Below are 26,924 nucleotides of genomic sequence, written 5' to 3'. Positions count from 1 at the left end.
ACTTGGCGATGGTGCTGACACCTCTGCTACTATTATTGCTCCTGCTCCTACCATTATCATCTCAACAACAAAGAGAGTTGCATATGCGTAGTTACTAGTGCCTGCCATTATTTTTTGAGACACACAACACACCTATGACTATTGATTGATGTGGAAAAGTCGTAATGTTAATCACAATCCCTATGAGTATATCGAAATCTCAAACAAACAAACCCAAATGTGAAGCGGCAATCTTCTCTCTTTGAGATTCGAACACTCGACCTGGAGGGATGGAGATGTGATATCACAAAATTTTCGTAAGGCAAGGTTGGGGAGTCACGTGTATTTATAGTCGTCTGCACCTAATTTTTTTAATAATTTATGATTTTCGAATGCGTGATTTGTGGGTTGGCCGCACGTACAAAGACAACATGGCAATATGTGGGTGTGGACGGGATAGGCACTTTGTTTTGGACATCTTAAAGTATTTTTGGTTGATCCATTATACTCCACGTGGCAACAAATAATTTGGTAGCAGCATTGGTAAGGAAGCAAGTTAGGGCGCAACATGCAACGTAGAGTCCATATGCACTTAAGGTTTTATGTCAAAACCTTTTAATTTGTGTAACACAAGTTGGTCGGTCTACGCTTTGATCGCTCTCCTTTCGAAAGAATTCCCCTTCATCACATGGAAAATTTTAAACCCATATTTTCAATGCAAATTTTATTTGAATATTTGGGAGGGTTATTATTATACCTGCCACACGTATTTAGTTTTTTTTTGATTTGATATTAGTTTGTTTTTGACCAAAAATTTATGACGTGTATCCATAGTTTAACATTAGGAATTCAATTTTTTTTTTATTATTATTATTATTTAAATTTATTTGTGTGTAAGGTGATTGGTTGAGGTCTTATTATGAGTTGTTTAGTACCTTCCATTTCTATTAGTTACTAATTTTATGTTTTTAGTTTTATTTCCTTTTTATTTAACTTTTTTATTTTTTATTCTTTTCTATTTTTTTATTTTCATGAATTATAATTTTTTCACAATATTTTCTATTTATGGTGACTTATTATATTAAAAACATATTATAATAAATTTAATTATAAACAATTATATATATTAATAGAAATAAAAAACACACATATAGATATATGTATGTCAATATAAACAATATTAGTTAATCATATTTCTTAAATTTTGGTGATGATATTTAACAATACAATATTTTATTAATTTTATTTTTTAATAGGTGATAAAATATTTCTCCTTATTATTTTTTTTGTTTAATTAAATTATATTTAAATTAAACTGCAGGTACTAACTACTATGTAGTCCTTGTTCTAACTTCAAAATTTGTTACATGGAAAATTTCAAATTGCGGATTCTCAAAAAGCATTCTACTCTTTTATTTAATTTGAATACTATAAATATTCATAGAAAAACTCAAGTTCCTGGATTTTAATTCTAGAAAAATCTTTAATCTCGCCTAAAATTATTGTGGAGTAACTCACAATTAAGTTCCTACCAAATAACTCAACCTTGAAATCATTTTCGGGTATCAGAAGCGAATATATATAACTAGCAATTGCCCCAAAAGGTGCAAAGAGAGGCTGATAGGATTGTTAAATTATGATAATTTCAAAGACATGTACATTTGAATTCAACATCCCAATATTATTAGCCTTTCAAGGGAGAATATATCACTATTTAATAAAAAAATAAAAAGTGGAATCTCAACCCATTAATTGATTAAATCAAATTGAGAAAAAGTTGAAACATCTTTTTAGGTGATTTTTTCAAATTTCAATGTGAAGTTAGAAATATTTATGGTTGTGGCCCAAACTTAAAACATTAATGTGAATGTAATAAACTCATATATATGGTTATATAACTTCCTAAGAAGTGTTATTTAGATCATTATAAATATCTATATATGAAGTTATATAACTTCTAATAAAATATTGGGTAGATCATTTTTAAGAAAGGTGAATTAGAAGAGTCTCTCACTTATCAAGAAAGAAATTTGCAACTTTGAGTCAATAGTCTCCAAAAATAAGAGGGAATAATGAATTTTGTTCATTGGAGGAAATTGTGAGAAGTTGTGAGGAAAGGGCTTCCTCTTCGGCCTGTACTAAGAAAGGAAAACCAACAATGTACTAGGAATAAAATATGTACTTATAACAAATATAACCTATACAACCCAAATTCTTACACTGCGCCTACTGGGCACACCGTATAAGCATATATGTGATGCACGGTGGGGGTGAATGCAATCTTAGTTATTGTTAATATTGGTGAACGTGTATAGTTCAATATATATATATATGAAATCACCAAAAATTATGTGGGTCTGCAAAAAACAAAATAACCATTTTGTCATTCAAAGGAAAAACTAAAATAGATAACCATCTGGAAAACCACAACAAAGAGTAACCACGCATTTTTTTGATTATAAGATAATTAATTCCTCTCTAATTTGCAAAATTGCATGGGGGAGATATTTTTAAAACTAAATGAGGGGATACTTGTATTCTTATACATACACGTGTCTCATTAATAATACAAGTGGAAGAGTAATTAGATTTTATCGTCAAGAGTCTACTAAATTAGATTTTATGGTCAAGAGTATACTAACTACTCGAAGGAAATTTATATGCATGCGAGACTGTACGTGTATAATGATAAGTCTTGAAAGTTAAATTTCAAAATATCTCCATAAACTTCATTATTGTAACAAGCCCTACACTCTGATGAAAAGAACAATTGAAGAGAACTAACCTGAACAAACCTTCAATTTACCAAATGAAAAATTCATTTAAAAAAAAATGTGCTGGGTCAAATTTGAAAAATAACTTTGGGATTCAATTAATTAACAAAAATTGAGGATCGACTAATTGTAGTAGAGGGCTTTCAATGCATTATCCTCGTTGGCTAGCGCACGCATGGAAGAATCCGTGATATAACACAAGCTTGGATAATCCAAATAATTGAGAGTGTGCATGGTTAATTTGGTAACCAAATGCTCCATCATCGACACTCCCGGAGGGTGGTGTGATAATGTCTCAACCAACTCACCGTTAACCAAATTGGTGGTCCAATTTGGTGGTAAAATTGTGTATTTCTGGCGCTAAATTTATGGTGTTGCATATAGTTTTTTGAAAGTTAGGATGACCACATCCACGTTTCCTACACTGGAAGGATACATTATATTCGTACTCTCACATGTATTAGCATTTTTTAAATACTGTTATTTCACGCCCAAGCATAAGTAGCAGGGGAATAGAGGGGTCCATCAGGTAGTAAGGATAACAAAGAATAGGAACGGAAGGATGAAGGAGATGAACATATAATTCCATCAGGTGAAAATCAAATGTTAGACACGTAATCAGCGTTGAGAAGAGGAGAATGACACAACAACGGCTTGAACGACAATCAATCACAAGTAGTGTTAAGTAACCCCTATGTCTATTAAATAACTCTTTTTATATTAATGAATTTCCTACCAATTCTCAACACTAAAAGTAGTCCCCGTGAGACATTAACATTTGAAAAAATGAACGACAACGACCCATCAAAATTCCAAATGTGATTGATTCCAAAGAACCCATCACAATTCCAAGGAAGGAAAGGTGAGCGATGAGGAGGCCGATGGGGAGGCGAGTGTTTGAGGAGGCCGGTGGACGAAAATGGAAGAGGCGAGCCTATGAACCATTAATTAATTAAAAATTTATTAATTGACACCTTAAACGAGGGGATTTCTTGGTGAAATCACAACCCTTGCTCTTAAGCATATTCCCTTAAGGCCTAATCCAATTCATTGATTTAAAATTTCACATGTTCACATCTACCCTGAGTTGAATTGAAATAGCTTAAGCTGATAAGCCTAACGACAATAAATATGAGGAGGGTTTCACCACGTAAACAGATGGTTATTGATAAATATTTTGGAAAATTATGGCGAAGTAACAACAACCAGAATGGACAACTTCGAAGATTTGGTTTGTTTTAAAAGTCGTCAAAACTTTTTTGTCCAAATCTTGTTAGTAAATTTGGCGGAAAACGCTCCCCTCGCAAGTTTTACTCTCACAAGGTAAAACTCGAATTTTCAGTAAAACTTATTAAAAATAAAAATAATAACATTTTTAACAGGTAGAAAGCTCTCTAATTTTGGCGGAAAATGCTCCCCTCGCAAATTTTACTCTCACAAGGTAAAACTCGAATTTTCAGTAAAACTTATTAAAAATAAAAATAATAACATTTTTAACAGGTAGAAAGCTCTCTAATACGATGTATACGGCTTTCACCATAATATACCTTTGCATGCGGACGAAGATTTCCAAGAATTATTGCTACATGAATACTCTGCATAGCTTCGTTCAAAACGAAGATCGTGTTTGGAAATAAATTCAGGTGGGGTGATCATCCACCTTACTGCTTAGTATTATGTAACGGTTTTGTTTATTCTTTTATAATAAATATTACACACCAAACTCAAGCTTCCCATGTACAACTACTACACCTTCGAAACTGCCATACCCAGTATTAATACATTTACAAACACAAATACAAAACTTTCCATTTCTAAACATTATTCAACTTTAAATCAACTTTAAATCAGACTCAGTCCAGCATTCAAACGTTACGAATGCGCACCGATGACGGCCTTCTCAAATGAACATGCCAATTGGAAATCATCCCGGGGCTCTCATCCAAATGCCTATCCTGCACCCGGGCACATTTGCAGCTGCAATTCCATGGAGGTATGGTTCCAGCTTAAGGAAATCATGGTGAAATACTCCATAACATGCATTCTAATCGTTCTTATTCGCAACTGCAGGGCCGGAGCCGTGGGAACCAAAAGCGACTGGAGTCTCAACATCCAGTACCAATTGAGAAGCGGACTCCAGTACCAATTGAGAAGAGGCGATGCCCTGAGAGCGAGGGCAGGCGTTGAAAAGGCACTGGGAGAGCTTGTTGCGGCGGGCGTTGTCGAGGTCGGTGGGCACCATCAGCATTTGGGGAGCTTCAAGGTAAACTGTTCAAAGTGAAAGAGTTTACCCATAACAGAGAGGGTTCTTATCCGGCGGGAGCTCTCCACCCATAACTGAAATGCCCACTCCACCCGTATTTGAAGATCGTGACACAATACATTAAACACATGGTGAAGTGGAATAGATGTCAGAACTCCAGGTACCCATCTATTTGTCTCATTCCACCGCCCTCAAGAGACAATTGTCAAATTACAAGGAGACAAGTGTCAAACTACAGGGAAAAGGGTAGATGATTGAACTGATTCAAAAAGAAGGCCTATCGGCCTAATTAAATCTGGTTATAAATAATATTTTAAAAATTATAAAATTTGTGTTCGTTATATTATGGCGAAAGTTTGGTTCAATGCTATTTTGAATCAAATTTATTGATTTAATGTGTATTGAAGAATTAAATTAACAACTCTTTTAATGTAAATAAATTTAAATAGTTTTTTAAAGTAATTAAGGTTTAAAATTAATAATAATTAAGAGGATATACAAAAAGAAAATTAATTAGGTTAAAAGTATAATCTACACTATGATTTTGATGACTTAATTATTTCTAAATTATAGTTTTTAAACCACACATAACAAGTTGATACACAATGGCCACCGCTCAGGAGATTATTCATTCCATCCACACCAGGAAAACTAAGGCTTTAGTGATGAAAGTGGATCTTTGGAAAGATTATGATTGTGTTGACTAGGCATTCTTGTGCCTCATCCTATCAAAGATTGGCCTATCTACACCAATCATTGAGTGGATCATGGCTTGTGTTTCTAGTGCACATTTTGTTGTTCTGATCAATGGATACCCTTCAAAATTCTTTAGTGCTGACAGGGGACTACGACAAGGTTGTTCACTTTCTCCTTTGTTATTCATTTTGATAATGGATTGCCTTAGCCTCAAGATCAAGTCGGTTATTTCAGGAGGTCAATTCAATGGTATAAGGTTGTGTGCAGGTATTAAGGTCTCATGTAACTTTTTTGTGGATGATATTCTAGCATTTGGAATGGTGTCGACGACACAATGGAGGGTGTTCTATGATATTTTGCAATGATTTGGAGTTGCATTAGGTATGCTGGCAAATGAAAGTAAATCTTATACACTATACTCCTCTAGAGATCCAAAGGAGATTAATGAGATTGTAAGATTATTCAGCTTCCAATCTTGGTGTTTGTGTGATGGCTTCACATACCTTGGTTTTAGACTCAAGCCCAATAACTACAAAATTGTAGACTGGCTTTGGATAATTGACAAATATAGGCACGAGAAAAATGAATGGGTACATCGATGGTTGTCCCTGGGGGGTTGATACATATTGGCACAAGCTATATTTCAATAGCTGATTGTATTTGGGCACATTTATACATCCTCCCCTCGGCCATCATTGAAAAAATCAAACACATCATGGCACATTTTATTTGGGCGGGAAGGGAGGAATTCAGAAATATCATCTCACAAAATGTGAAAGTATTACTATCCCAAATGTTGGCTTGTTGGGGCCTGACCTAGGTTCAAATTTAATTAGCCAAACAAATCCCTGTACTACTGGCCCTTTTGGAAACATCCCGCGAAGCACGGACTGAGGTCTCACCCGAAGTAGTATGGGAGGGTGCTAGAACCAGGTTTCCGCACCCTTGAAATGTTTGATAGGCTCAACTGGCCCATTGTTTGTTCCTACGCATAGGTGGCTTTGTGCACCTTTTGTTCCTCACGGCCTGATACCCTGCCTTCACGCAGCCCTAACCAGGGGTTGTGTCGTGCTCTACACTATTTCCCGAGACCTTATTTATATTCTAGTATTAATTAAGCACTTTCACCTACTTAAATGTATTAAGTTATAATTAACAATACAAAACATTCATACAGGTTCGTGCAGTAAATAAACAATATACTTGCAAATTATATCCAATCATGCATTAAAGTAGGAAAAGATACATAAAATTATAGAGAAACTTTTCTTTATTGATTCTTACAACAGTTACAGACTCCACCTGCCCTGCGCACTCAGCTACAGGGATCCGCGCACTCAACTGCGGACTACTAAGCCTTTGCGCATTTAGCTGCAGAGCCTTCTCTTACTCTACGACCCACAGACACACTTTACACTTCAACTTAATCACTTAGACTTCTCATGCTTCTATTTGTTTCTTCCTTTTTTCCCTGTCTATACTTAGAGCCTCACTCTATTTATATAATCCCATGGACCGTAGACCATGGGTAGGTCTATACAACCGACATTACATTACAAAATCTAGGGTGGACAACCCTGTGACTCTATTATACTTCTACGCTCTGCGCCAACAATTCACAGAGCTTTTACAACAAGATTCGGTCAAAACTTGGGCTTTAAGCCCCAAAACATGCCTTGGGGGGGATTCCATGCCCAACAAGCCCCCAACACAAACATCTTGACTCGCCCTCGAGTCACTCTATCGACGTGGAGATCCTTGCGCGGAGTCGCTCCAACTGTTCTCGAACTGTGGCAAGTTTAGCATCACACTGAGTTGCTGCTTTCTAGATCTGCTGCATACGTTGTTCTGAGATCTGTGTGTCAAAATTGCTTCTCTGCATCTGTGCTGGTATCCCCTGCATTTGTTTATAGTCCCACGCCTTTGTCTGGATCCTTGGAGCATGAAGACTGTGCTTCTGTCGGTTAGTCAGATAGCTAGGCCACCTGTGTAGGGCTTTAAGCAGCTGCCATTCACTTTTCCTGGGAAAGGCTCACCATTTAGTTGGACTAGCTGTACCATGCATCCATCTGTGACCTACTTAACAACGTATGGTCCCACCCAATGCATTCTGAACTTTCCCAAGAATTTATCAAACTTATTGTCATATAGCAGCACTAAATCATTTACCTTGAAGGTGCACAACTTAATATGGCGATCATGCCAAGCCTTCTCACGCTGCTTTTGCACCTGTTAATGAAATCCAACCAGGAACCGTTCCTCCTTGAGTTCTTCTAACTCCGTGAGTCTTTCCTCCAAATCTTATACACTATACTCATCAGGAGATCCGAAGGAGATTAATGAGATTGTAAGATTATTCAACTTCCAATCTCGGCGTTTGTGTGATGGCTCCACATACCTTGGTTTTAGACTCAAGCCTAATAACTACAAAATTGTAGATTGGATTTGGATATTGACAAATATAGGCGCAATAAAAATGAATGGTTACATCGATGGTTGTCCCTGGGGGGTCGATACATATTGGCACAAGCTATATTTCAATAACTGATTGTATGTTGGGCGCATTTATACATCCTCCCCTCGGCCATCATTGAAAAAATTAAACACATCATGACACATTTTATTTGGGTGGGAAGGGAAGAAATTCATAAATATCATCTCACAAAATGTCAAAGTATTACTATCCCAAATGTTGGCTTGTTGGGGCCTAATTCAGAGTTAACGTTGCTTTGCACCTGTTAATGAAAGCCAACTAGGAACCATTCCTCCTAGAGTTCTTCCAACTGCGCGACTCTTTCTTCCAGGGCTTCGTGGTCCATCATACCTGTGAGTGCTGCTATGTGTAGATTGGGTACAATATAATCCATTGGCATGACAGCTTCCATGCCATAAACTAACCGGAAAGGTGTCTGTCCCGTCAGTTTCTTACATGTTGTCCTATAAGCCCATAGTACTACAGGTTCTCGCAGGTCCCGATCGCTCTGCTCCACGTTGCATACTTTGGTTAGCGCAGTCTCCAGTATTTTGTTGAATGCTTCTACTGTCCCACTAGCTTGTGGGTGATACAGTGTCCTTTTCTGATGATACACTTGGAACTCTTCTATTAGCACACTGATGGTTTCGTTCAGGAAATGTGTACCACGATCACTCATTAAGATTTCCAGATAGCCAAATCGAGTCAATTCGTGTTCAAACAAAAACTTCGCAGCCGTGGCAGATGTTGAGCAGTAAAAAGGGTCTTTTTAACCTCTATTTAACCTACATTAATTATCAATCCAGGTACGATTTTTTATCTCAAGCGTGTACTCAGTCTGAGGTGGTCACTTGTTCAAGAGTAATGTTTGCAGTATAGTGCTTTACAAAGGTAAATAAATGCTGGAAACAAACTCTAATTGTAATGGCAAGAAACTTAAATGCTTTGTAGCTAAATCATTCACTTAAGAAACTACAACAATCATCAGTCAAGGATGCAGTAATAATAACTCTTTCCCCTGTAAACTAATGTAGATGAAAATCACTCAAAGACAAGACCTCCAATCTGAGAACTTAGACAACAATAGTCAATGTTCATTACAATTGTAGATCTTTTTATCCACACCAAAGAAAATACTTGAAATGACAATTCAATTAGCAGGAAAGGAACAACAACTAATCTATTGAAAAGATCGAACAACAAAGCTTAGTCTATAGGAATGAATTAAGCAGCAATCTTAACTAAAAGGAATTGAACAACAATTTTTAACTAATAAAGGAATTAAGCAGAAATCTAAGAAAGGAACAAAAAACCTAAGTAAATCTACAGAAATTGACAAACTTAGTCAAGTGTAAACACACATCGACTATGGAATCAGTAATCTTACTCTAGCATAATGGACATTAACCACAGTTATAAAGGAATAGCAATTGCAATAATAATGGAACAGTAATCTAATGAACAACAATCACAATTGTAAGTAAATCGTAGCTAAATGAACAACAATACCAATCGGTGAATGAACAACAATATCAATATGTAAATGAACAACAATATCAATCTGTAAATGAATAGCAGTATTAATCTATAAATGCATAGTAATATCAATCTGTAAATGAATAGCAATATGCGAATCAGATAATGCAATATTGTTTCAGAAGGAACAACATAACATTTTTGATTATGAATAATAATTTTGCTATTCGATTTCGAATTCAATATAACAGATCAACTCAATGAAATGTTCAGGAACAAAATATTACTAAATAAAACAAATTAAGAAAATGCAAAAGAAATCAAACCACACACGACTGGAATCGGAAAATAATGATACAAGAAGAAAGTGATCCACTAGGGTCGGGCTCTTAGCTACCAGGGAAGCACTGCTACGGTTACTCCAGGATCAAAAGACGGAACAACAATGAAGTTATATATTAATCATAAAAGCAGAGTTACAGCTATCGCTTTTTAAAGAGAGTTGATGATAAAAGTTCAGATTACAACAGTAATTCTACAAATCAACAATAATCCATCGTTTTGGCTACCAACGCTGTCCCTTTTTATAATGGCCAGGCGGAAGTATCAAAAATACAGATAAGTCTTGAGATAGCGATCCCTCAAGATCAAAGGATCCTAAGGGATTCGCCATATATTTAATCTTCAGTTATCGTTTTGTCCTCTTGCGCTGACACCGCGTTTCTTCTTCCTTTTCCTGGTCCATGCGTTCCGATCTTGATTTCCTCGTCTGGATGCAGTTTCCTATCAAAGGGACAACAGTTGGTTTTGCTTTGTCTTTTCCTCTAGAATGGTGATTTTCCATTTTCTTCACTTTCTACATAGAAAAAGACAATAATTAATCATTTTACATCAATCACAAATCTCCTTAATTTTATCATAATACATTAACATATTACCATCTTAGAATGTGAAAAAGTTGTGACTTAAAGGAAAAGATAGAGAAATAGATGGTAAATACATACCTTTTCCAATGCTTAACACACCCCCCTACTTACCCTTTTTCATGCCCTCATGAAAACATTGTAATTGACATGCAAGGAAGTTAGGGAATACGCTGGAGAAGGATTTTCATGCAGTGGTCTAAAACCATTATTTTTAGCTAGGACTTAAAAAATATGCCCTGTCTGACCTTTAGGAAATTCATATAAGGCTCTATACCCTGGTGCAGGATAATAGATGATTGGACTTCGAAACCTATATCCTAGCCAAGACGGGCCTTCTCTCAAGATGAGGTCACCATAGGTAACTAGGCGATTAGCAGCTAGTTTAAAATTTTCGTAATTGAATGGTTCTCTGTCTTCGATATTCCGATTGGAAGTTTGGTATCGGAATTTGGTTGCTGCTATGGCAAGGTCTTTGATGGCTAGGAAGTATTCTACCCCTTGCTAGACAACTATTGTGTGAATAGGTCCCAATGTCTGGATCACACCCTGCTTTCTCATTAAGTTTCTATGCTTATTTCACAGTTGCAATGGGTTTCTAGGTTCACCCCTTACCCACAGATCTGACCCGTTCTCCTATCTTTGGAAGGTATTATAGGCTTTAAGCCACTTTATTTGGTTAACAGCAAAAGAGATGAATCCCTGAAGTTGTATATCACCCACAAAAGGGCTAGGGTTCTTTTCCATTTCACCGTCCAGCACAAGATTATGCAAATAAAACTCACATAACAATCGCTGGACTTTCACCCCATAATGCTTACAGCAGTTTATGAAATCATCCCTAGTTTTTAACTCTATAAGTACCCCTGCCTTGACAGCCTTAATTTTCAATTGTAAATACCTTTCCATAAAAAACAAAGCATAGTTTTTGGTAGGCGCCCTATGTTATGCTCCTATACCAATAGGTGTCATATTTCATGATTGACTGGTAAAGTCCCAAATATGTTCATCCTTTCCATGCTACAAAGGTTCCATATTTTGAAAAAATCAAAAAATTAAAAAATTAAAAGAGGGTATGCCCTAAAAGAAAGATCAAAGTGCAAAAAGAATGAAATGGTCAAAAAGAAAGAAAATGAACCCCAAATGAAGAAGACCATGAAAGTGTGCTAGTCCAAAATGCCACTACTATTCTATTTTTGCATAAGAATCTCATTGTCTGCAGTTGGTTCACTCCTGCCACAGTTGATGGATGGCCAAACAGCTTAATCTTGGCCAGTTCATGTTTAAATTTCTTGTTTTTGAGATAGAGAACAAGACCTGTCCAAACAGTTCAAGCTTGGCAGATAAGTAGTTAGATAGAGAAGCAAAGGTGCTCAACAGCTAAATCTGAGCACCTGGAAGGAATAAGGGTAGAGTTAGATAGGATGGCAGTTAAAAGAAAAGGAGTAAGGGTTTGCTAGTTTAAATGCACCCAAGGAAAAAGGAAGAAAAAATGTTAGGTATAACAGGCTGGGTAGGCAGTTTTGATGTTGCAAAAGTAGGTTTATGAGTAATTTTGTCTTTCAAAGGTCATTCATCTTAGTACTATCATAAGTACCATAGCAACTATGTGGTGACTGATCAAATGAAGCATGTCTAACTTCCCTCCATACTTCTCCCAAAATCACTCACTAACCTCCCCACAAGGGTGTTGGAATTTGCTCAATACTACTAGTTCACTTCATTTCATGAAAAAAACTAAGTGAAACTCTGTTTTTACTGAGGATAAAAGAAGCCACATTTCTTGTGTAAAATCCTTACTTTTCCTACAGCCTAAGATCATCACTTAGCGCTTCCCATTTTATGAATCACATTAATTACATTTTAACTTTATTATTTAACTCCCTATAGCTATTTCCCCTTTCCCGTATGTTATTAATATATAAAAACCCCAAAATGTTTAATATTCCCCGCCTCGGTTGTAATATCAACCATATCATTATGTTTTTGGGAATTAATGGTTCATCCGGGGCCATTAACAACCCTCCGCTGTAAAGCATCGGGATTTGTTTAATCTCTGGTTAAACAAATAACCAAACCCGCAAACCTAACCAATGAATTAACCCCAAAATCATTGAAAAACATTTGATTTAATGGTGGGTCCCCGCGTCATAAGTCCTCCGCCAACTCCATTTACCAACAGCCGTTGGATCTGGGCCTTCCCATCCAACGGCCCAGATCAATATCGCTGCACCCTCCGCGTCCAATGTTTACCGCCCGGGGAATGGTGGTATTCCTGCCGTACCAAGGGACGCGTGGCACCCTCCCGTAATGCTCGCCGCCCTCCCCTCTGATACCACCTTGGCCCAAAAGTAGTGCAGGCCCAAAACTGCTTATCGCCCCCGCTGCCTCCCCGCTGATGTCATCGCCACCTCATCTGTGACATCATCGACACGTCACCCCGCTACACGAAAAATACCACTTCATGCTGACGTCATCCGAAAAAATGCACCAAAAGCCCGCCAAACCAATTTTTGTCAAAAACCCGTGAAATTGTCATTTTCATTCATTTCTATTGGTTGTTTTCATGAGACCGGTGCATGCAAATTACGTCGAAGCTGCTACCAGAGCTCCAGTTCGCCATCCCACCAGCATAATCTGGCATTCCACTCTGCAATTTGTCGTCCAAACCCGCAAATTACTCCCGTGCGCATCCAAAAACATAGGTATTTACCTGTTTCACCTCCCAAAACCGTGTTTTTAGCTTTCCTCTGCAAAATTTTCTGAAGAAGCCAAACACTGGTTGAATTCACCGTACTGCCTTCAAATAAGCACACAAGAACCGCTGCTCTTTACCCATTTTTACCAAAAACCCTGCAAATTTCATTTTCCTCTATAAATTTCACCCAGTGAGCTAAATTCAAATCAATCTTGGTCTGAAATTCCCGGAGAAAAGCTCGAGAACTGTTGTTTTGTCTACTTTTGCTACAAAACCCTAATTCCAATTTGAAAAACACAGAAAATTGAGCAATGGAAGCCCCCGTGGCCCTCAATGTTGCTCCCCTCAATGCACCTCACAAAGAGTTAGAGTGGTTGCCCTTGGCTGATAGGGATTTTCAAATACAAGATTTAACTGGTTACAAAAACCACCTCCAAGCATTCTGTGAAATTAGGAACAGTCACCTAAGTAAGACTGATCTCTATGGGATGCGGGAATCCAATCTACCCAGGTACTACCTCCCCTCAGTAAATGTATTCCCAGATGTTGTCCACCTATGCTGTCCCAATTATGAACCTACTCAGAGAGCAGTTATGACTCCAACTGGAACTGTCCTATTTCATATAACCCCTGAGTCCATAAATGAAATGCTACACTTCAAACCCAGTCAACCTCTGGCTCCTCTTTCTATGGGATTCTTGCTTGAGCAGGGCTCTAAACTACCCAATGCAAAGATAACCCATGTTGTTCAAATGTTTATGAGACTAGATCGCCAGTCCAATGAGCCACCTCCCTTTCACCATGTTTGGTTCAATGACGCTGGAAGATTCATTATTGATATGATATCCTATGTGCTAGGATTTAAGACAAGTGAATATGTTGATGAGGCCATCTTAGCTTTGTTGTCCATGTTTATTCCAGGACAACCTCCTGCTGTCAAATATGACTTTGCTACTTTCATTGCCAACAAGATCCATGACCAACTCTTGAATCTAGACAGAGAGGGAGTCTTCAAGTACGCATCTTATATATATCATCTGTTCTTATACTATCAAACATACAGTTTTTAGTTTCCCATTAGAAAATTGGACTCTAAAGGAGAACATAGGTTTGTGATCTTTTGGAACTCAGTCTTCCATCAAAGTCCATAAGTCTCCTTACACTTACTGTGAATTCATTGATTTGTTTATACATCCAGTTTCCTCTCGACTGATGAGAACACCTCCTCCTAGACTCTTTGGTGATATACAAAAAAATTTCCAGCTCTCCAAAAGCTACAAAATAGGTGGCTGGTACTTCTACCAGAATCACACTGAAATCAGAATATATGGCTGTGAGCTGTTCCCTTGTAAGCTGGAAAAATATGTTCCCATGAGGTTGTTTGCTCTAGAGTACTTCAGGCAATTTATCAATTCAGATTTGACTCACATTTACAGTGCAAAGAAAAAAGCTCAGCTGAAAATAAGAAACTAGTTAGGCCCTTTTATCATTAACAAAAATGAAGCATGGCAAGATGCTGATAAAATATTGGGGGAACAACTCAAATTAAAGAGGAGTTTTTGGTGGGTACCCTATGACCCAAAGGGTTTTATCACTGAAAGGAAAGTAAAAAATAGGCTATCAGCCTATAAACATTGTAGGATCCCTGAAATAGAGCAATTTTCTAATCAAGATGAGTGGGTAGAGGGAACACTGATAGAAGAGCTTACTGAGGAAGAAAAAATGGAACAAGCTATGAAAAATCTTGAAAAGACTCTTGACCTAGACTCTTTTGGACAGGTGTCTTTCAAGCTGCCTCAGCAAACCAGAGTGGGTACATCATCTTCTAGAACTTCACAGCAACCTGCCCAAGAAATCACTTCACCAGCTGCAGGTACATCAAAGGGAAAAGAAGTGCTAGATACAGAGCAGCACATAATGACAGATAAGCCATCAACATCAAAGGAACAGGGCCAAAGGAAAATTCCTCCTGTCCAGACCAAAGCACCAGAGATACCAGCATTAAAAACTCCTCTAAATGAGGAAAAGGGCAAGAAAAAGGACAGAGAAGAGACCACACCTGTAAGTGGACCAGCAGAGCAACCAAGGGCAAAAAGGCAAAGAATAAATCCTCTACCTGAAGAGGAAATTATTGAGGAAACAATACAAATCCCAAGAGGCGAGAGGGCAACCAGCCCACAGATCTCCCCAGTAATAGACACATCAGTCAGCTCTCACAAGGAGGAATTGTAGAGGCAGCATAGTGTGGAAGTTTCCTCCACAAGGCCGAAAAGCAAGCAAGGTTCTGATATCAAAAGAACATTCACAGACATCAAGGCCCAGAATGACCCATTGAGGCTAAAAATTTATAATCAATTTCTCAAGATGACCCCCACCAACTAGCAAAGGTTAATGTCTGCATATGACATTAAAGAAGGAAAAATGATCTTGAGCCATTTTAAGCCTAAAGTGCAGCAGCCACAATCAGCAGCTGACTACATTAGAGCAAATATGGAGGTCCTTGCTAAAGACATTCATCCTATGGACCAGATTGAACTGCATAACCAAACAAGAGAGATGGTCTACTCTACATTGGCAGATAAGGCAATGTTGGCTCACAAATTGCAGAACTCATTGAACAACACATCGACCCAACTAGATTTGGAGAAGGCATCTTCTTTAGCCAAAGACAACAGGATAAAGTCCTTGGAAGATATTATCATCGAGCTGGGACATGATCCCAAGGATGCCAAATGAATAAAAGCATTGATGAAAAAGAAGGAAGAGGACATTGTTGCCCTTAGGAAACAACTGAAGTTTCCTACTATTATGCATCCACAAACTTTAGAGATTGTGCAACAAAAAGCAGAGGAGGACATGATGCACTTGCTGATGAGAATGAATGAAAGATTAAATAAGACAGAGCAAGCCTTGGAGAAAGCACTACAATATAAACAGGGAGAGTCGACCTCCCAGCCACCTGAAATAGCTCCAATAGTCACAACTGCTCCTCCTACAGGTATAACAGCAGTGCTTCCCACTGTCCTAGCATCAGCAGTAGGTACTTCAGCAACAACAACAATAGTAGGCAGCAGCACTACCATGACCATGGAGGAGTTAATAAAAGCCATGGAGGAATTAAAACTCCAAATATCAGAATTGAAAGAAGCCAAAGAGAAATTGGAAAAATTAGAAGTGAGTTATGACAAGTCCGAAATGACTGTGGCAGAAAAGACAAGAGAGGTGAAAGCATTAGAGAACAAAGTAAAAGCATTGGAAAATGACCTCACTTTAGATAAGCCTTTGGGAGAAATCAAAGGCATTTTGTGGGCTAACATCAATCAATCCATTTGTAATATATGGAAATCTGTTCAGGTTATATATGAGGAGATTGATTTGATAGCAGTAGCCCAGGTGGAAATTCAAAAGGCCATAAATTTATTGGGACATAAGCCCAAACAGGCCAATAGGTTAATACATTTTTTGAACACTAAAACCAGGGAAGAACTAGCAGCACTGGACATCAGAGACAAAACAGGCACCATCCTAACAATAAAAAGATTTCTGACCATGAGAACCCTGATGCATAATTTGGAGAGGAAGAGCCAGGACATGCAAGTGGAGGTAAATTCTTTTGTAAAAAAAATTGCAGTTTTGCATGAAAGGGGCTTTCCAAGTCTGGTGGGAAATAATGAACGTCTGCTGAGACAAGTTGAGTACACACACAAGTTAAATAAACATGCTGCTGATCAAATAAATGCTTCATCAAGTACTTCAGCAGAGAAGGCCCTGCCATCTCGCCAAACTCTCTAGAACAACTTGGAAAATCTATTTTATATTGGAAATGAAGTGAAACATATTTTTACAGTCTAGCCCAACTTCTACAGGTACACAGACGCTGATGAGACTTTGATAAAGCTGCAAAGACATCAATTACTAGAGGAGCAGTGGTGGCAAAGCATGCTGGAAATCCTATAGGCATGTTTCAACTTTTGTTTTACCCACGATACAACAGATGCCATAAAGCGCAGGATAAGAACGGATGAGAGTCATGCAGGGCGACAGTCTATCAAATCAAAATTAAATACGCCCGAGAAAGCTAAGGCGGCAGCGCGGAATATCAGCGGAAACAGCCACCAGCCGACTCATCGAGCTTACAGTCAACACATCTCACCAACTGAGCAGCCAGCACAACAACATTTACTTCTTCATTTATTTCTCCCTGTTTTCAAGATCATTTACTTCTCCTGTAGAGTAGGTAGAATGAGTTATTACTAGATATTATCTCTTTGAGATATTTTTTAAACACTTTTGTATAAATACCTCCCCAAGCGAATTATTTGGGGTTGGTGATGCATTTCTTAGACTACGCTATAACTCTAAAAAACTTATGAATACAAAAGCTGTTGGAATCCATTGTTGCTGGAGTCTCTAGATGTGGAATCGATAGCAGAGGACTATGTTACAGAATTCCTGAATCTTTTATGGATCAATAAGTCTCTCTTACTTGTGTTTTCAGTTTCTATGTTTGATTTGAATATCAGGGAAAAAGAATAGCTCATAATTTGTTTGTTAGCACTCTGTGTTCAATCTCTGTTATTATTAATGTTTTCTTCAGAATTAGCATAAACAGGAATTCTTAACTGCTCTTGTTTTCCCTGGTTCTTACACCTTGAGTATTAGCTAAGGAATTCCTAACTACTCCCTAGCAATAATCATTCATTTTCCCTCTGTCTGCATGATGAAGGATTCTTAATTGCCCTTCACCCACTGACTCCATTCCATCTAATTCCAACTTATAAATTGTTCCATGATCGATTACCTTGCTCTGTAGTACCCCCTTTGTCAAAGAAACCATATCCAACAATTCATCCTCATAGACTCCATTAGCCCAATGGACTGAACTTCTCAAATTTACACCCCTGTTCTATTGAATATCACCATCCAAAAATCAAACAAACCCTTGTATTTCATAACTAGCCTAATATAACTCAAAACAATGCTAAATTATAAAGAGAGAGCCCTCTCTGGATGCAGATAGGATAGAATCTTTGTCTAAAATATTGGTCTGTGGTTACCCCGGCTGTATTCCTTTTCTCATAACTTTTGGGAACAACCTGAGTGATAACATCATTGGCGACTTCACTGGGGACTAAATAATTGTTTGTTATTGCTGTCTATTTTCTAAAGCTACAGATGGAGCTTGAAGTTAGCCAGGTAGGCTTTGAAACTATTTTTGCTATGCAATTATAGGAGTAAATAAAAGCTGCTTCAGTCTATCTCCAGTCTAGTTTTAAGCTTTGAACAACTGTCTCAAAGACTTGATCAGTTTCCTTCTTTCAATAAATCTTTAGGAAAATTCTAAACTCCCATATTTTAGACTTCCTAGAAAGACACTGTCAAAAGTTCTATCCTTCAAAATATTTCAAGAAAAACCAAAAAATATATTTTCAAGCTGGCTCCAAAGAAGAAGATCTGTTATACCAGATCAAATCCAGATCCAAATCCCCCACCTATCTTTGAAAATCATAATTTGATCCCTAAGAACCTTAGAAGCTAAGAAAGTCTAGAAAATTCTGCTAGTTCACACTTTGACACACCTCAGTAGAATCCTATCTGAACTGAGCTTACCCTTGGAAAAGCACCAGTCCTTTCTGTCAATACTGCAGTTTCCCCAAGTTCTTCATCCACATCACAAACCATCTTTTCCACTCCCCCATCCACAACACATATTTCCACTACTGTCCCTGTTCTTCCAGTTGTCGCACTTCTTCCTGTTGTACCGTTTATCCCTGCAATTATGGCAAACCGATATGCTCCCCTGCAATTACCTGCAAATCCGGGGGCTATGCCTCAAGATTATCAAAATCAAAATCACTTATTTTGATGGTACTGGCACTTATACGGCTCAACAACACACCAAGAAAATGATGGATTATTTTGAGAACTCTGAGATTGATGATGATGATGTAAGAATGAAAGTCTTTGTCCAAAGTTTAATTGGAGATGTTAGAACCTAGTTTAGAGCAATCCCTGCAAACCATATTGCTGATCTAGATGCCCTTTATCAGACCTTCTTGAACAGATGGGAAAAGAAAAAGGACCCTCTACATATTTTATCAGAATATGAAAACTTGAAAAGAGGCCCATAAGAAACTATTCAAGATTATTGCACCAGATTTAACAATGTATACAATGCTATCCTGCAAAATCTCAGACCTCCACCAGACTTTGCCTTGATCAAATTCCCTGATGGATTTGATTCTGACATGGCGTATCAGCTTAGGGAAAGAGCTCCTCGCAGCCTAGAAGACATGCAAAGTATAGCTGTCAGTGTTGAAGCCAATCTGATTTCTAAACGAGCTTGAGCTAAAGCTAAAAGGAGAACACCTTTCAAAGAAGAACCTTCTGCATTTGAACAAAAATTAGATGCTATCATTAAAGGAATGGATAGACTTGGTGATAGAGTAGAAACAATTGAGAGGAAATCATCTTGGGATGGTCAACCAAGTAACACCATCAGAAATCCAAACTTTAGGAAAAATCAGAATCCCAATATTGGAAAAGCTGGTCCCAACCAAAACATTAGATCTCCATTCCAAGAAAACTATGTTGAAGCTTCAGATTCTAGTGAACCAACAGAAGACTCTCAAATTAACTTAATGGGGCTTAATATTGAACAACAAATTTTCTTGACCCAAGCAGACCAAGAAGCTCATACTTTAAATCAATTCCAAACACAATCAGGTGAGTCATTTGATTTCAGGGAGGGATATGACACAGCCATCTATGAAGTTCACAAGCAATACAACCTGAGAGGCAGAATGATAAATGTCCCTGAGGTTAATAAGCAGAATGATTCCAAGTAGCCTAAAAAAGCTAAAATCAGGAACACACATGAACAAACCCTCCATAAAACAGCTCCTAACCCAAACATTCCAACAGTTGAAGATGTTTCAGATAATCAGCAACCTAATAAACAGTCTTCAGATCCCATTTCCCTCAAAGGAACTGTGGAAGAGCCTTCTGAAGTGGATTTGGAAACCGATTCATCTCATAACAACACTCTCAAAAAGGAAAATAACACAGAAAATGCAAAAAAAAAAAAAAAAAAAAAAAAAAAAAAAAAAAAAAAAAACTTTCTGCCCGAAATGAAAAAGTCCAAATAGAAAAACCTTTCAACCTTTAAACCGAAATAGGAAAATTAAAAATAGCCATTCCATTTTCCGAATTGGCTAAACATGATATCTATAGAGAACAAATTAGCAAATCGCTTCAAATTTCAGAAAACAGAGATGCAGTAAATGTCCTAGATGACCAACCAAAATTAATTTTTGGCTTTGAAGTAAATGACAAATCAGTTGATGGAGGAGTTCATCCATTCTATGTAAGATTGAATATTCATGACAAAGTACTTCACAATGCGATGTTTGATTCTGGAGCTTCCCATAATTTAATGCCCAAATCTGTGATGAAAAAGTTGGACCTAGATATCACCAGGCCATACAAAGACTTGTTCTCTTTTGATTCTAGCCAGGTCAGATGTCTAGGGTTAATCAAAGATTTATGTGTATCACTAGTTCAATACCCTGCCAAGACAATTTTAATGGATGTAGTGGTAGCTGATATCCCACCAAAATATGGCATGTTACTGTCTAGATCTTTGGGAGCAACACTCCAGGGATCTTTACAGTTGGACATGTCCTATGCTACCATTTTAGTATTTGGTCAGCCGAAGAGATTGTACCGGGAACCCTTGATGAAATATGTGGTCAGCAACCAAGAGAAACCCCAAAACTTTCCCATCTATTCCATGCATTCTGATATGGACTCTTTCATCCTATACAATGCTGAAATTTTCCCTCCAACTAATGAAAAGGTTTTAGCACTAGAACAAGAAAAAAGCATAAATGAAGAATCTAGTGCTCAAACCCAAGAAATCTCTGAAATGATTGATATAACAGACACACAAGGGAAACCACATGAAACTGAAAATCCAAATCTGCCTACTAAGCAAATTTTAAAAACTCCTAATACTGACTACAAACATGAAACCCTGTGGTATTTAGAATTTGATGGATCAGTCAATAAACTAGGAGCAGGGGCAGGGATTTGGATACATAATATGCAAAATGATCATGCTGAAGGACATGCATACAAGCTGAATTTTAGATGCACAAATAACATGGCTGAATATGAAGCCCTTCTGCTAGGACTCAAATTGATCAAAAGTTTAGGGGCAGTTAGGATATCAATTTTGGGAGATTCTGATTTAGTGATTCAACAAATGAAAGGAAACTTCCTCACAAATGATCTGAGATTAAGATCTTATAGAGGAGCAGCAATTGAAATACTCAATACCTTTCTAGAAACGCAGCTTGCCAAATTTCCTAGGAAACATAATTTACATGCTCACAGTTTGGCAACATTCGCCAGCGCTTGTAAACTTCCATTTGAGCCCAATCATCAATTTACAGCAGAAATTAAACACAGGCCAGCTGTACCTGACAATGTAAAAAACTGGCAAGTGTTTGACAATGACACTCACATCAATAATTTCCTGACTTTAAAAGAAGAATTTTCAGGCACTAATATAGACACAAGCACCATGGGAGAAGCTGATCAAATAGATAAAATTGAAACACACATTTCAGCTGAAACAACAACTCAAATATTACATCCAACAACATTTACCAATGAGGATTGCAAGAGATGAAAGAAATTAACTTTGATGAAACTGTTGAAGGAGAGCCTGAAGTGATTGATTTAAAGGACAATTTTTTACCTATAGGATTAACTCCTCTGGAAGACATTTTTGATTCTAATGATATCTCAAGAAAGCCCAAAATGCAGCCATTAAATGCAGAAATTGAAGACTGTAACATAGGAACTGCAGAAAATCCTAAAATGATAAAACTGTCCAAAACTTTGCCTCCTGACCAGAAGCTGAAATATATTGAATTGTTTAAAGAATTCCACGATGTTTTTGCATGGAGCTATGAATATCTTAAACCCTATGAAACTTCTGTGATTCAACATACAATACCCCTCAAATAAAATCAAAAACCTTTCAAACAAAAACTCAGAAGGGTCAACCCTGTACTCCTTCCTCTCATTGAAAAAGAAATCAAAAGAATGTATCAAGCTGGGATAATTGCACCCATCAGATTTTCAGAATGGGTGTCAAATTTAGTGCCCACTAGGAAGAAAACAGGATAAATCAGGTTGTGTGTTGATTTGAGAACTTTGAATAAAGTCTCTTTAAAAGACCACTATCCCTTACCCAAGATGGACCATATTTTACAAAGGGTAGTAGGTGCCTCTAGAATTTCACTGCTAGATGGGTTTTCAAGCTTCAACCAGATTTTAGTTCACCCTGATGACCAAGGTAAGACTGCTTTCACAACACCTTGGGGAAATTTCAAGTACGTAAAGATGTCATTGGGACTCAAGAATGCAGGGGCAACTTTTCAGCGGGCCATGGACATAGCTTTTGCTAAAGAAATTCATGATTTCCTGGTCATATACCTAGATGATCTCATTGCCTTTTCCAAATCAGATCAAGAACACCTAGATCATCTCAGACAAGTGTTTTTAATCTGCAGAAAATATGGCATATCACTAAACCCAAAGAAATCATTATTTGGCCTAGAAGAGGGCAAACTGTTAGGTCACATCATCTCCAAAGAAGGCATTAGAATTGATCCAGATGGAATACAAGCTATTCTGCAAGTTCCTCACCCTAGAAACATCAAAGAACTTCAAGCTTTCCTAGGGAAAATCAATTTTTTAAGGAGATTCATACCCAACTTGGCTGAATTAATCAGACTGCTGAACAACATGCTGAAGAAAGATTCCAAAGTCAAATGGACAATAGAAGCTAAACAAGCCTTTGAAGAAATAAAAATAGCTTTAACTAAAACACCAGTCCTTACAAGCCCAAAATTTGACAGAGACTTTATAATCTTTTCATTTGCATCTGAACATACTATTGCTGCTGTTTTATTACAGAAAGATGATCAGGGGTGTGAAAAACCCATAGCTTTTTTCAGCAAAGCGCTTAGAGATGCACCACTTAAGTATCAAATCATGGAAAAACAGGCTTATGCACTAGTAAAAGCTATTAAGGACTTCAGAGTTTATATCTTATACTCTCATGTAATAGCTTATGTGCCAAACACTGTTGTCAAAGATATCCTAACACAGGAAGGAATTGAAGGCAAATGTGGCAAGTGGATAGCTAACATTTTGGAATATGACATTGAAATTAAACCAACAAAGCTGATAAAAGGACAAGGATTAGCTAAAATTATGACTGAAACCAACTTTCAAGCCCTTGACATCAATGAACTGGATAATGAACAGGAGATGGCGACTCCACAGATCAATCAAGCCTTTTTACAATCACCTTGGTATGCTGATATAATTTATGTATTATTAAACCTGCAGGCTCCTCCAGGGTTATCCAGAACTAAAAAGAGATTTCTGAAAATGAAAGCTTCAAAATTCTGTATTTTAGATAATGTTTTATTTTGGAAAAATCATGAAGGTATTTTACTGAGTTGCTTAACAAAGGATGAAACTGACAAAGTGCTGAAAGAATTTCATGCAGGGGACTGTGGTGGGCATTTGTACTGGAAATCAACTGCTGATAAAATCCTAAGGGCTGGATTTTATTGGCCCACCCTGTTTGCTGATGTAAAGAAATTTGTAACTTCTTGCCATAAGTGTCAAATTTTTGAAGGCAAGAGAAAGCTTCTACCTCTACCCCTCAAACCAATTTCCACTGAAAGACCATTTCAACAGTGGGGTTTAGATTTCATTTTGGAAATTCACCCTCCCTCTTCTGGCCAGCATAAATGGATTTTGACTGTCACAGAATACTTCACCAAGTGGATAGAAGCCATCCCTTGTAGACAAGCTAATGATTCAGTAATCATGCAATTCCTAGAAACCAATATCCTGTCCAGATTTGGCTGTCCTGAAAAGATTATAACTGACAATGCTGCTGCTTTTAAATCCAAAATATGATCAATTTCTGTCACAAGTACCATATTACCCTAGGCCACTTCATAGCCTATTACCCTCAAGGGAATTGTCTAGTTGAATCATCCAATAAAATCCTGATCAATATCATTAAGAAAGTACTGGAGGAAAACAAGAAAAACTGGCATAAGAAGCTTATCAATGCACTTTGGGCAGACAGATTGACTACAAAGAGATCCATTGGAACAAGCCCCTATGAATTGGTTTATGGCATGGAGGTTGTATTCCCTTCATCTTTGGGGGTTCCTGTGATAAAGTTGCTACAAGAAGTGCAGGCAGAACCCAATGGCATTCAGATAAGAATCAATCAGACTATTCATTTACAACAGACTAGAGAAGAGGTATATCAAAGATCCCAAATTCTACACGAAAAACTTAAGAAGATATTTGATAAGAGGACTAAAGCAGAAGATTTCTTCATAGGAGACAAGGTACTGAAATGGCATTCCAGGAGGGAAGATAAAGGAAAACATGGGAAGTTTGACTTCTTATGGAATGGGCCTTTTATTATTCAGGCCTCACAAGGAAACAATACCTACTTTTTGAAAATCCTGGATGGTACAGAAGCACAAAATGGACCAATTAATGGTCGGATGCTGAAGCATTATTTTGACCCAGTTTGTTGATATGTCAGGACTCTAACTTGTACATAAAAATGTTTACTTTCTGCAGTTTATTACAGCAATAAGATAGGAAGGAATATGTAGCAAATTTTGAGAAAAAGTCAAGGAACTGTGCCACCTTTTTGTGTTACCCTTTTGCTTCAAACAAAAGCTAAAGAAGAAGATTTGGGAGCTGTAATTGTTGGAATGAACTCATGAGAAATGTATATATGTTGCAGGGGTACAATGTTATTTACTTACAGCAAAGGGAAATTTTCAGAATACAGCAAGAATTGTACATAAGGCCATCTGACCTGCTGTTCTTGACTTTTCACTAGGAAAAGCCATCCCCAAGTGGAGCCAGTGTTATGCTCCTATACCAATAGGTGTCATATTTCATGATTGACTAGTAAAGTCTCAAATATGTTCATCCTTTCCATGCTGCAAAGGTTCCATATTTTGAAAAAATCAAAAAATTAAAAGAGGGTATGCCCTAAAAGAAAGATCAAACGGCAAAAAGAATGAAATGGTCAAAAAGAAAGAAAATGAACCCCAAATGAAGAAGACCATGAAAGTGTGCTAGTCCAAAATGCCACTACTATTCTATTTTTGCATAAGAATCTCATTGTGTGCAGTTGGTTCACTCCTGTCACAGTTGATGGATGGCCAAACAGCTTAATCTTGGCCAGTTCATGTTTAAATTTCTCGTTTTAGAGTTAGAGAACAAGATCTGTCCAAACAGTTCAAGCTTGGCATATAAGTAGTTAGATAGAGAAGCAAAGGTGCTCAACAGCTAAATCTGAGCCCTTGGAAGGAATAAGGGCAGACTTATATAGGATGGCAGTTAAAAGAAAAGAAGAGAGTAAGGGTTTGCTAGTTTAAATGCACCCAAGGAAAAAGGAAGAAAAAATGTTAGGTATAACAGGCTGGGTAGGCAGTTTTGATGTTACAGAAGCAGGTTTATGAGCAATTTTGTCTTTCAAAGGTGATTCATCTTAGTATTATCATAAGTACCATGGAAACTATGTGGTGACTGATCAAATGAAGCATGTCTAACTTCCCTCCATACTTCTCCCAAAATCACTCACTAACCTCCCCACAAGGATGTTGGAATCTGCTCAATACTCCTAGTTCACTTCATTTCATGAAAAAAACTAAGTGAAACTCTGTTTTTACTTAGGATAAAAGAAGCCACATTTCTTGTGTAAAATCCTTACTTTTCCTACAGCCTAAGATCATCACTTAGCGCTTCCCATTTCATGAATCACATTAATTACATTTTAACTTTATTATTTAACTCCCTATAGCTATTTCCCCTTTCCCGTATGTTATTAATATATAAAAACCCCAAAATGTTTAAGATTCCCCGCCTCGATTGTAATATCAACCATATCATTATGTTTTTGGGAATTAATGGTTCATCCGGGGTCATTAACAACCCTTCGCTGTAAAGCATCGGGATTTGTTTAATCTCTGGTCAAACAAATAACCAAACCCGCAAACCTAACCAATGAATTAACCCTGAAATCATTGAAAAAAATTTGGTTTAATTGTGGGTGCCTGCGTCATAAGTCCTCCGCCAACTCCATTTCCCAACAACCGTTGGATCTGGACCTTCCCATCCAACGACCCAGATCAATATCGCTGCACGCTCCGCGTCCAATATTTACCACCCGGGGAACAGTGGTATTCCTGCCATACCAAGGGATGCATGGTGCCCTCCCGCAATTCTCGCTGCCATCCCCTCCGATACCACCTTGGCCCAAAAGCGGTGCGGGCCCAAAACCGCTTACCACCCCCGCTGACGTCATCTCCACCTCATCTGTGATGTCATTGCCACCTCATCCATGACGTCATAGCCACGTCACCCCGCTACACGACAAACACCACATCATGGTGATGTCATCCGAAAAAAGGCGCCAAAAGCCCGCCAAACCAATTTTTGTCAAAAACTCGTGAAAGTGTCATTTCATTCATTTCTATTGGTTGCTTTCACGAGACCAGTGCATGCAAAT

This window comes from Pinus tabuliformis, chromosome 3_1, assembly GCF_031772625.1.
Source record: "Pinus tabuliformis cultivar Carrire ecotype Pingquan chromosome 3_1, CPIR1, whole genome shotgun sequence".
Taxonomy (NCBI): domain Eukaryota; kingdom Viridiplantae; phylum Streptophyta; class Pinopsida; order Pinales; family Pinaceae; genus Pinus; species Pinus tabuliformis.
This window is presented reverse-complemented; position numbering follows the sequence as displayed.